Genomic DNA, 14050 nt, shown 5'->3' with positions numbered 1-14050 from the left:
TTTTTGCCTTGTTGAGAATGGAATCGAGAAGATTTACAATATTCAAAATAAGAGATTTGCTATTTAAGATCCTTTTAAATTTCAATAACGTGATCATCAAAAAATTTAATATCAACCATATCTATGCTATATGCATATATATAGATGTACATTTAAATTATATATGTATGTATTTGTACATGATATATAAACGTGGTAGGTGAAATGTAAAACTTCTATAGTACATATTAACAATTTTAAACCATAAGGCATTGAATCATATAGTTTTCTAATCTCATTACAAGTCAATTTAATTTCAACTATCAACTTTTAATCCTTGTTTAAATTTATTTATAACCTCTAGATGTAGTAAAGCAAAAAGCATCTCCATCAAGGAAAGAATGTCGTTCTTGGCCTTTTGATTTAAGTCATGATTTATGCTTGATTTAGGCATCCCTTAGGGTTTGCATTCATGAGGATGACTATATATACTCCACAAATTAATACATTGCATAAAGACATCCAAATACTTCTGCACAGCAATGTCATTTTAAGACGTGCAAAAAGTCTTGCCGTAGTCAAGATGTTATTGTTTCATCTTACTTTAGAGTGACCTAGTGAGTTGAGCCAAGATAGTTTATTGATTAGTATATATTAGCTATCTTCCATTTAGTCACTTTTTAATAAAATAAGGAGTTAGGTGTACACTGTAAATTATATACTTTCATTGTTAGTTGAAAGGATGATTTTTCTTTAATTTCTCATGTTAAGTAGGTTTAGCTCAAATACCAGTTATGTGATTGTCTTAAACCAGTGTGGTTGCACAGAAAGTAACAGCAATATATTTCACAACAGAACAATAATATAATGTTATTTTACTAAACCATCCCAGTGGTTGGAAACATACATTAGTTGTTGACTAGCTCGGTGGTTGAAATTACTGTGTTTCTTAATACTTAAATTAGTTAAATTTAATTTTCTATTGTTTGGGTCATATACCACTTAATTTCTAGACTGGGATGGCTTGGACTTAATGTGGTTGTTCTAAGCCAGTCGGTGCTATTTCAAGTTAAACAACAGTATCTGATTGAAATTGTGGTTGAACACAAAAAAAGGAAAGAAAGGCAATATATTGGTCAAGAAATAAAAAGCTATATATTGTTATTTTCTAATTGTGAAATTCAAAAATGAAAAGCAATATACTTGTTATTGTCTAATTGTGACTGTCAAGCTAAACCAGTTTGGTAGTTGAAATAGTGACTGTCCTAAATTAGCCCGGTGGTTGAAATTGTGACCATGTCCTAAACCAGCCTGGTGGTTGAAATTGTGACTATCCTAAACCAATGCGGTGGTTGAAATTATTTTGTTTTGCTAGTATCTTATTATATATAACTATCAAACCAACCCGAGGGTTGAAATTTTTTTGTTTTCCCATAGGTTGATTAGTTTAATTAGACCACGTTTTTGCACATACTATATTTTGTTTTGTTCTCCTCATAGTAGTGCGAAAAGGGGGTCTGCATGTTGGGTTAGCAAATAGAATGTATCTCAATTTTATGGATCAGAATCCTGACATTTCAATTGGGCAGAGGAGCTTTGAGCATTGGAAGCCTTTGTACATCAGGAAACTCAAAGACAGGAATGTTTGTCTTTGCTAATTTGCCAAACACACATAGGCTTTGATGTGTGTAGGCAAGCTGTGAATGACTTGAGATCTGGTCATATTAGAGCATTGCTCCACGGGGATCAATACACATGTCTCCATGATGAATGTGCAGTCTGTAGGCCAGCTGGATCCTCATCATGTGTAATAAGAAAGGCCACTTGGACCCTCATCATGTGTCCCAAACAACCACCACACGTGTTTTTGTAAATCCCAAACGATAGATTAACCCCACGCTTGTTTCTAATATATCCTAAACCCACCGTGCTTGTTTTTAGTCATCTAATCACATGTCATGGGATCTAATTGCATTTTACTTGGTTGCACAGAAGGAAAATAGCTCCCACAAGTTGGTTCTCTTTAACTATTGTCAGATTTCAACCACCAGGTTGGTGAAATATTGGAAAATGCATTTGTTTATGGCATCCCCTTTAGGTGGGTTCTCTTTAACTATTATCAAATTTCAACCATCGAGCTGTGACCACAAATCCATGGGTGACCACAAATCCTAAACGAATGAATTGCATGCCATTCATCTTGTAATAATAGAAGCAAACCACCGTGTTGGTGGAAATTAATATGCTAGTGTGCAACCAACCAATTCATCTTGTAATAATAGAAGCAAACAACCACAGTCATGGCAATTAGTATCCTAGTGTGAAACCAACCAATTCATCTTGAAATAATAGAAGCAAACCCCGCGCTGGTGGTAATTCATATCCTAGTGTGCAACCAACCACTGCGCTGGTGACCATTTACCCTGCACTACCGCCTTGCTATCCTAAAATGGATCATATGGTTTAGGATTAACTGCAACCCCCACAAAATATAACCTTTAGTAAATCCCAAACAACCACCATGCTTGTTTTAGTAAATCCCAATCAATAAATCCCAAAGGAATTCGAAACAGGAGAAATGTAAATCCCAAACAGTATACTAATCCAAACAACCATCTTGATTTAGTGACAATGACTGTGCATGAGGGACCATCTAATTCTTAGGTTCAGATTAGCATTCAGTTGGAATCAGACTGTAATAACAATGATTGTGCATGAGGGACTATCTAATTCACAGGCTCAGATTAGCATTGAGTCAGAATTAGACTGTCATAACAATGACTTTGCATGGGGGACCATCTAGTTCACAAGCTTAGATTAGCATTCAGTCGGTTCATCAGACTCTAATAACAATAGTTCTTGTTCTTATGACCAAGAACTATTGTTATTATAGTTTGATGAACTGACTCAATGCTAATCTGATGTCTTGTTTTGATCTTTCCTTTCTTCAAGGCAGTTGACTGTAATAACAACGACTTTACATGAGGGACCATCTAGTTCACAGTAGAATTGAGTTGGAATCAAATTGTAATAACAATGACTTTGCATGAGGGACCATCTAATTCACATGCTCAGATTAACATTAAGCTGGAGTTAGATTGTACGAACATATCAGACTGTTAGAATTTTTAGAATTTCTAGTTATAATGGCCATTGAATTATTATGATATTGGCTCTGATGACCAAGAAATTCTCCCATGGCAACCATCTAATTGCACGTCATTGCTAGACAATGATGTATATGATTGCCTACACTAGGCTAGGCTACCAGCAAGTTAGGTGCATGTGCCACCACTCGTCCCCCCTCATCCCATTAAATTATTATGATCTTGGCTCCGATGACTGAGAAATTCTCCCATGGCAACCATCTAATCGCAAGTCATGGCTAGAAGATGATGTATATGACTTCCTATGCTAGGCTGGGCTACCAACAAAATCTAGCGGCTAGATTGTGTGCTCTTAGTAGCGATAGGCACCTCGAGTCGCACAAACAAACATAAGAAACAAAGGGGAAAAGAGTAGGAGGGTGGCAAGTCTAGCTATATAAAGGCCTTAAGGGGAAGAGAAATAATTCACCGCACCCAAGATAATCCCTCTCCTACCCCCTTCCACGCTCTCCAAGCCCCCTTCCACCCTGTGATGAATCTTCTACTACAACCTTGATGCCCCTTCATAATGCTGCCCAAGTTTATATGGGATCCAGTGTTTTCCTTCACTCTTCATTCTGCAAGACTCCACCAGCCATAGCCATGACCAAGGGATTTGCAGGATGGGGAGACAAGAGAAACAGGTTTTAATGGGGAGAATTGCAGAATGAATTTCACGCCCATCACATTTGATCCCATTCTTAGCTACAAATTTCCATCATTTCTATTCCTTCAGGCACTAGGAGAGAACTCAACTTAGTGGAGAGCCACTCGTAATTGAGCACAACCTTCGGCACTGGGGAAGGAGAACTCAACTTAGTGGTGCACTCTAACACACTGAGAGCTCACCACTAGATTGAGTTCTCCTACCCACTGTCAAAGGTTGTGCTCGATTATACGGAGCTCACTACCAAGTTGAGTTCTCTCTCCTAGCGCCTTGAAGGAAGTTGCTATGAGTAAGGGTATGTTCAATTACAAGGTGCTCGTATTGTCCCTTGCATACGAGGAGTTTTTGGTCAAAATTATAAGAAAGTGCTAACTACAAGGTGCTTGTATTGTCCCCTACATACGAGGCACCAAGTCAAAATTGTAAGAAAGTGCTAATAAGGGCAAAAAGTGACACCAGGTCCCACCACAGCGGTGGTGTTGACAAGTGCTAAAAGTGTTTAAAGAAGTGTCACAAAGACAAAGTGTTGGCATCTTTGGATGTAATCTCTTTTGTTAAATGTTTGCTTTGGATGTAATTGATTTTGTTTCAATTTCGATGTAAAACTATTATTGCAAATGCTATCGGATGTAATTTCTTTTGTTTCAATTTCAATGTAGTACCATTATCACAAAAACTATTGTTGTTGTTACTTCGGTAGTAAAAGTGGCTCTAAAGAAGCATAAATGGCATATTTCTTCCCTCATTTAAATTTTATTGCAACCATAGGGATTGTTGCACAAGAAAGTGTTGAGAAAACTATTGCTACTGTAGTGAAAAGGGTTCACAAGTGCCCTCATTTATGATTTATTGCAACTAGTGCAACCGGTGCGATTGCTGCACAAGCAATTGTTGTAGAAGGACTCAAATAGCTCTAAAATAGGAGTACATTTTCCTTAGCTTGGAACTAAAATAGCATGGAACTCAAATAGTTCCAAGAACTAGCAGAAATTGTTGCACAAGGATCTCACAAGGACTAGTAGGACTAAAATAGCTTCAAAATAGGAGTATATTTTCCTTGATTTAGAACTATAATAACTCCATTAACCAGCGTGGTGGTTGCAAGGAAACTATCATAAATTGCACATCTCTACATTTTCCTTAGCTTGGAATTAAAATAGCTCTAAGAACCAATGCAGTGGTTGAGAAATTGTTGCACAAGGACTAAAATAGTTCCAAAATAAGATTATATTTTCCTTGGTTAAATAAAATAGCTTTAACAACCAACACGGTGGTTGCGGATATGGACCTTGAGGGGCCTCCTTTAGGGATTGACATGCCACGGTGTTCTTCATGCCAACATGGTGGTCTCTCCATGCCAACATCATTGCTCATACCAGCACGATGGTTAGTGCAACAAAAGATTGTGTTGCAAAATAATAGATGGCGAAGTTGTGCAATGATAGGTGGCAAGGCAAAAGTTGTGTGATATAGTCAAGCCAACGTGGTGGTCGCTCCATGCCAACATCATTGATCAAACCAGCATGGTGTTCAGCGCAACAAAAGACTGTGTTGCGCAGTGATAGACAACGAAGCTACATAATGATAGGTGGCAACGATCCATGTAGCATAATAAAACACCTCTATTTAAGCTTCTAAGGATACCACCAAAAGCGCACTATGTCCCCCCTTTACTTAAATCTATGTCCTTCCTCAATTAGTTAGATTAGACCATAAGAAAATTTAGATGATATAGATTAGACCGTCTTCAAATATTCACCAATGGGTAACATTCATTTGTTTCCCTACCATGGCAAAAAACTAGCAATAGGTTGGGCTTAGCTCATGCACGCTTGGTAGACAACCAACCATCACTAGTCAAATGTGTGTGTGTGTATAGTTTTAATGTTTAGTGGTAAAAACTTATATTTCCCTACACCCCTCCCTCTTCCCCCACAAAGATGTTTAGTGGTAAAAACTTATATTTCCCTACACCCCTCCCTCTTCCCCCACAAAGATGTCAAGGCCCCCCAACATAAATTTAAGATTGTGAAAAAGTAAAAAGGGCCCCCACCCCTACTGTATAAGCTCATGCCTCATCTAAAAAAACCCCCCTATTGTACACTCAAGTGATATCATAAGTTTCCCCTTGTGAATCCCGCGGGATATTTATACACTTTTGTTAAAATACACCATTTAAATATGAAATCAAACTCTCCAATAAAGTTCAAAGATAGCTCTTTTGAAAAAATAAAATCTTTTAAAAACCTTAAACACCCACCTTCATAAGGCAATTTTGACCAGTACTCTTTTGGAGAGGTGGTGTATCTATACGTCATGGCTTTATCACTTTGTCCATGATGATCAACCAAAAGCATTTCATGCTTCACACAAGCATGTACTAATTATGATACAGTGAATTCCACACTAAAATTAGTTTGAAATTTACATGCAACAGTGCCCCCCCCATCCACACACACACACACACACACACACACACACACACCACATGCATGCATGCACATGTGCCCAAGCGCGCACACACACACATGGGGGTATTGTTTAAGTGTGTGTGGGTGGATCATTGGTTCACATAATAATAAATAAATTGAAAATAAGGAATGTGTGTGTGTGTGTGTGTGTGTGTGTACAACATTCTATTACCTTCCCCCTTTTTCTATGCTACCTAAACAATATATTATTTCCCCTCCTTTTCTTGTTACCTAAACTAACCCCCCTTTTTTACACTAATGATTACCCCCCCTTCCCCCGGGGCCCTTTTTTGCATCCCCAATATGGGCCACCTTTTATTATCATTTACACCTGAATCCCCCCCCCCTCATTTTTTTACTATCAAACATAGTCGTGCTCAAGCACTCACATACTCACTGAATCACATACTCACTCAATATTCCCCCCCCCCCCCCCCATATATTTATGATTTATATAACAATTAAATCAACCCAACCCCCCCCATCCCCCTTATGGGTTTAGATTTAATCAATCATCCACCAAGGATTACGTTCACGTTTTCACATTTGTGTTAATGGGTTATTAGCATTCGTTAATTACTCTTTAAAGTAGCATGAAAACACCATGATCATGTTGTTTACTAGGAAATCAGATAAAACTACCGTCGGTAGTACTCATATAACCGACAATAATAAGCACATTATCAATAGTTATATTGATTCTCTTGGCGGTTTATATTATCGCCGGTAGTATGTTAAGTACTAGCAGTACTGTGGGTTGCAAATTCACAGTTTCCCATGCAGCCCAGTGCTATATATTGGTGGAAATGGCAATAGAGGCTCATCACAAGTGTTGCAAGCTCCCATGCCAGAACTCCTTGTGTGGTCACTAGCATGCAAGATAGATCGAGGATAGATCTCCACCTATGGCTACTAGATCGGCAACTACGACTCCTAACTTCAAGCAACCCACAATAGTTGAGAGAATCCGGATTCAAGATTTGGAGAATGCACAGTATGTACTTGGTAGATGAATCTTGCAGTAGAGAATGCACAATATTTACTTGGTAGATGATATCCATTGAGTATGGTCAATAACGATCATATGAGATTTGCATGGAATTGCATTGTTAACTATGGATCGGGCTTTAAGCCGCCTTCATACCACACATCATGGATGGCATTGTTAGACAAGAAATATGCAGAAAATAAAGAGCACATAAATCGTATCATTTTTCAGCAACTACATGACACCGAATGCACAATTATCTCAGATGGGTGGACAAGCATAAAACGCCATGCTTTATTGAATGTGATGGTTATATCGCCGCATGGGGAGGCCTTCCACATGCCAATTGATGCCTCACGTGTAAAGAAGTCAGGGACATATATAGCTACTGTATTATCAAAGGTTATAAGAGAGTAAGGCCCTAAAAAGGTTGTGCAGGTTGCCATGCATAATGCCAAGAGTTGTAAAAAGGTGGGTAGAATATTGTAAAGGGAGTATACCAATCTATATGCATCTACGTGTTGTACACATATTTTAAATCTTGCATTGAAAGATTGGAATAAACAAATGCCCTAGTTCAAAGAGATTGTTTGTGAGGCTCAAGACATCGTGAAGTTAATACAATCGGAGCAACGTCTCAAAGCAATCTTTATGTCTCGTGATGGTTCTACCATGTTGCAATTGCCAAAAACCACAAAATTTTCTATGTGTTTCTACACTTTGCAATCCTCGGGGGGGTCACTATGTACAAACCCTCTATATCACGTGCGTTCAAGACCTATTTCTAAAATCCCTTATCTGTAAAATTTTCATTAATAAAATGTATCCTTTTTCTATACAAATCTGTAAAATTTTCCCAAAATTGTTTTAAATACTCCCTTATGTAAATTAACTTTTGTAAAATTTAGATATTAAAAATGTCCTTTTGTTGAACTCACGTGATAGGGTTACATATGATGAGTGACCCCCCCGAGTTGCAATCCCTAGTGAAAAATAGGAGTTTTCTTATAGAGACATTTCATTGTGATGCATTTGAATGATGGATGTTGGAGTTGACCGATAGGGCAACAAAGGAGAAAATGCATGACCTAAAAGAAACATTGGGATCCCCTACATTATGGAAATGGTTTGAGGATGTTGCTAATATTATGAAACCTATTTTATATGTGCTTAGGGATTTGGACTCAAAGGCTCCAACAATAGGAGAAGCGCGGATGCACTTTTGGAGTATTGAGCAAGCTCTTATGCGAGGAATACCCCTACTTGCCCAGACCAAGAGAATGAGAGAAGACCATTGAATGCTACAAAATGTAAGGAATTGTGGCAATTGTTTATGCCTTAATGGGAGCAAGCTCAAAATCCATTGCATAGTGTTGGGTACCTTTTAGAACCCAAGTGGTGGAATATGAGGCCCAAAGGGATCCCAATTATTGTGCATGACTTTCACAAGGTCGTGCAATAGTATTATCCCCAAAATCATGAGTTTGCAAAGTGTTGTAACGAGTTGATGTTCCTTATACACCATCTTTTTGCATAGCTGTTAACGAGTCGTAAAGCTCGTTGCTTGATTTGGTCAGAGAATGATTATCTTTATAGCTAGTTCCAAAAAGTATACTTTTGTACATGGCATTTGATCAGTCATAAGGTTGGAAAAAGAATGGGGCCAAAAGCATTAAAGTAACCTCATAAAATTCATGGCATATAGCACATGACCACTAAGGGTTGCTATTTGGTCAATAACATATAATTGACTTTTGCTTATTGATTAAAGAATAAAAATGTATGCACGAGAGTGATGGGATATTTGAAATTAACAAGTGACCCTTAATTGTCGGGCATAAGGAATTTGAAAAGGCAAATGGCTCTTCATTTCGTGGGTGAACTTTCATGGGATAGGGTCAACGAAACCTCTATAAATACCACCTTTCATGTCTCTGTAATATTTCACGACATGGAGGAGAAGTGGATTGACTGTCAACTTGCCTCGTGGATTGCGTGACCTCTGGCTTTGAGTGCTCCGTACATTCTCTTTAAAGGTATGAGCAGTAGTATACCTTTAAAATCTACCTTTATGTGTAGGCATGGCTTTGTGCCACATGGCTTATGGTGCAATGTGCATAGGCAGTCGTGCCATTAAAGGCATTGCTAGAACATCGCATGGCAGTCAGCAGACAACGCATCGGTGGCACCAAAAATTATGAAAGATGGTAGTTTGGAGTACCACGCCGCAAGTCTGGTGGTAGAGCGACATAAAAGAGTTTGAGTCATCCTAGTGATTGCCATGGAGGCACCACCTTCAAGGCCTTGCATGTGGACCCAGTCTATATAGCGTCCGTGGAGCCTAAAGCCTTGAAGTGTCCAAGGCATTAAATGCCCATAAAGATTGGGCTCATCGACTCTGCCAACACAGTCATAACGTCCTAGGTAGCATTAGCCTGCATGGCACCATCATTAACACAAGGAAATACATTGATAAGCCCATGCTCACAAGGTCGTGCGACTTGTGCCATTCAAGGGCATGTCTCAAAACACATAAAACAATGCATTTAATGGACTAGTAGTCTAGTCCATCACTACGATGATCCCACATTGAACACATTGCCATGTGGCAGGCCCTTACACTGTGATCTAGTGGCCTTGAGCCGTGGGAGGGACATGATACATAGGCTAAAAACCCTTAGGTCCTTTTTTATTGGAGCATAGGACCTTTTGATTAGACTTGTGGACCTATGGTCCCTAGGACCCCCTTTGGCCCCTTTTATTGGACATATGGACATTTGGCCCTTTTAATTAGACCCTAAGACCTGTATAACTTTGTCCATGGGGTCCCTTTTCAACACCTATTGTGCCATAATTACCTTTTCTCCCTTTGGGTTTTTTAACTAAAATCATATTAATTCTTTTTCATTGTGTTTTTGGCAATTCATGGGCTATTTAGAAAAACAATTTTTGAAAAAGAAAACCATTTCTGCCTATGGTTGGAAAAATAAAGAGAAAGTTTTCCTTTTTCCCTTAATTAATAGAAAGTTTCCCTTTTTCCTTAAAAAAGTGCTGGTGGGTGTATTAATTTAATGACTTTAAAATAAAGGAAATGAAAATACTTCCTCCCCTTTAATGATGTCATTGAAGTTTCTCACCTTGGTGATTCACATCCTCATTACTCACTTTGACTTGGCGTTCTATCACTGGGCATTCATGTATTTATGTGCATGTATGGAGGTAATTTGTGTGTGCATGGATTGAGGAAATTTCCAAATCCATTTAAATTTTTTTCATGGATTAATCTTTTACTTTTCTTTGGACATCGATAACAAGTCTAGCTATGCTATGACACCAGTTTAAGCTAGATTCCTAACCCTAACCCTAACCCTAAGGGGTCCATGTATATATTCCTATTTTCCTTGGAATACAGTTAGTGTACAGTTAGTATCTTGGGTGCACTCCTCTCTCTCCCTCTCTCATTTTCGTTAACATGGTATTAGAGCCAATGGTGCTCATAAGTCCTTGCATGTTGTCAAGGCAATAAGCCCTCCGTTGAGGCATTTGATATTGAGAATTTGAGAGAGATATTTCTGTCATTCGAGAGAGATTTCTTTTTGGTTCTTCAAGGTATTGGGTGAGAAAGCTCATTTTTGTGTCTTCCTGGGGGAGTTGTTTTCATTGAGAGAGACATGAGAGGGCATTTTTGTAGAGACTTTGAGGTTCATTTCCCAGAGAGAGTGAGGTTCCATCGTTGAGTGTGTGGAAGGTTATTCGAGCTTTGCCTTTGGAACATTAGCCTACAATGAACTTGGCTAAATTCGTCTGAGTGGTGGGAAGTGAAGAAGATGAATTTTAGAGATCTCCTAAGGCATCTCCCACAAGCAAAGGAGCCCCATCTGACTTCAAGAGCCCTTGCAAACAAAGAAGCCCAGTTGACTGCCTATCAATGACCCCGACCACATCCTTCTACAATGACCTCACCATAGGCAGCTCCTACTATAGCACACATGCTCCTGCAATGACTACAATGAGCTTCAACTTCAGCTGCCCCCATCACAGTAGCCCTCTACGCCTCAAGAAAGCAAATGCAATAGCATGCGACCTCAGAGTAGTGTAGCATCAATGCTCTGCCTCCACACTCGCTACAAGAGCTGCCTACTCAGGAACTTCAATGAGCAAGGAATCCTTCAAGCAATGCCCTACAGCCCATGCTTCAGCGCACAACAAGGTAGTAGCCATAACGATGACCCAAGGCTTCAAGCCTTCATGGTGACTCTTTCAACTTCCCTGGCTTCCCACCGAGCATCTATTATGCCAGCGCTCGTTCTTAGATAGCGACCTGGCTGCTCCACCCAAAAACTTTTGACCTCCAAGCCTTCCTAATCGACCACTTCCTATGCTCTTGTAAGTGGCTCCACCAAGTGACCATCTATAGCAAACACACCTAGCGACCATCCGCAGCGTCTTCATGGACCTTCAATGCTCCATGTCCAAGGGAGGCATCAAGAGAAGCAAACCAGCAGCAATGCTTCCACAAACAGACTCCACTCAATGCTTCTCTATCATCTCCATTGATGATGCCTCTCCTTTGTCGCCTTCAACATGCAGAGGCCTTCCTCTCCACCTTCTCTCTACAATCTCTCTCTACCCTATCTCCTTGACATGTGGCGTATCCCTCCTCTGTCACGTGGCAGATAGACTTGAACCTGGGCTAGTTCAAACTAACCATAGGTTTGGCTCATGGTTAGGTTGTAGCAGTCACCTAGGTTTGTTTAACTTTAACCACATTTAACCCTAATCATGGTTAACTAACCATGGTTAGGTTTGACTAAATCTTGCCTAGCTCAGGTCTAGCCAGCCACATCATCACTACCACCTCACCTAACATGTGGCATTGCTAGCCCATGGTTAGGTTTGACTAAATCTTGCCAAGCTCAGGTCTAGCCAGCCACATCATCACTACCACCTCACCTAACATGTGGCATTGCTAGCCCATGGTGCCATCTCAACATCTCTGCCTCATAGGCACACTACATGTGACCACCTAGTGCCACATCATTAGTGTATCCACATCATCAATTTGGGCCCTCTTATGCTAAAAAATTTTCCATTCTTCTAGGAGCCGTATCTTTCTATCTGAATTTAGAGACTGTCCAAAAACCAAAATCGCTCACCAGCTCGCGCTCTACACACTTGTAACTTTAGTTTTGACATTTGGGATTTTCACTTTGTAGCATTTGCAAAAACCTCTTCAACAGCACCACTCCTGATCAGATCGCATCCTCTCCGAACCCATTACAAACCAAATGAAGATAAAATCTATTTTTTTGCTTTTTCATATCGCTCGACATGAAGAATAGTTATAGGAATAGCTACCTTAGAGGAGATATTCCACAAAATGCAATCTAAAGCCATGCCCAAAAATTCTTGATTAATTTTCCACGTCAGCCCCTACAGAACCTATCATCGGAATTCATCTCACATATCAACACCTGTTATATTATTTGATAGAGGGAAGATTTACTCTTGTTGGCACTTGGCACTTTGGTTTCCTGATTTAGGACAGTTGCACTATTGCACACACATGCCACCTTGTAAAGTCACTAGTTGACTATTTTGGCATTCAGTTCTGCACCACTTCTTCAAGCCTTGTAAAGCCTCTGGCTATCATTGGCACTTTGTTTCTCTTTGTATATAGGTTTTGATTTTTGGTGCACCATGGCAAAAACACATGATGCTATCATATATCTTGATCAGAGTAGCAAGCTTGATGATAACAACTATGGCAATTGGAATTTCAAAATGCTAAGCATTTTTCGGTTGAACTTGTGGGACATAGTCAGAGAAGATAAAAAGAGACCCAAGCCTACCTCAACAACTCTTACTACAGATTAGCAACTAGTGCTCAAAAAACAACAGAAAGATTGGGATATCAAGGCTAGAATTGCCTTGAATATCATCAACTTCAATGTGAAGGATATGATGATCCCTCTTCTTCATGGGGAGACCTCAGCTGTACTTGCTTGGAAAGCTGTGGAAAGGAGGTACAATTCCAACATGTCACATATTATCTTCTTGGAGAATCAACTGAACTACAATCCAATGCTTCGAAATGAATTAGGTCTTGACTTCTTACTTAGATTGAAGGACCTTGGTGATGAGATCACATCACTTGGACATGAGGTGAAACAAGAGAGACTAGTCTAGCTTGCAATCAATGGACTTGGATCCAATTATGGGGAATTTGTGACTGCATTAGTCATTTGAGAGACATGCTCATGCATGAGCAATTAAGACATGGCCTCAAAACAAATTTGAAGATTCATGACATTGCCTTCATAGCAAGAGGAGGTGCAAGAAGGTCATACAGAGGAAAAGGCAAGAATTTCTAATGCTCTAGCAATCAAGGTAGAGGTCAGTACTAGGGCAGATAGTCTCCATCTTCATCGACTCAAAGTCATCGCCTCTTCCTCACAGGGGGACATGGAATCCCATAGGTAGAGGTAACTTTGGAAGAGGATGAAATCATGGAAGTACTCCTAGACGTGAGGGAAATTGCAATTATTGTGGCATTCTAGGCCATTGGGAGCGAGAATGCACAAAGAAATAAAGGGATTTAAGCAATGCGGGCCAGTCAAATATGTCTCGCAACCCTCGTCGAGGCAATCATCATCAACATCAATCCACTCAATATGCTAATGATGAAGACAACCCTAACGACTATCAAGTTACACAAAGTTCTCATGTCGCAGTCTATATATCAGACACAAAAGGATGAGGACACATAGTGGTGACTCTGGTGGAAGCACACATGGTG

Source organism: Dipteris shenzhenensis, chromosome 23, assembly GCF_047967505.1.
Source record: "Dipteris shenzhenensis isolate YYH24624 ecotype China chromosome 23, Dip_SZ_1.0, whole genome shotgun sequence".
Classification (NCBI taxonomy): Eukaryota; Viridiplantae; Streptophyta; class Polypodiopsida; order Gleicheniales; family Dipteridaceae; genus Dipteris; species Dipteris shenzhenensis.
The sequence above is the reverse complement of the archived record's forward strand: the minus strand, read 5'-3'. Positions refer to the sequence as shown.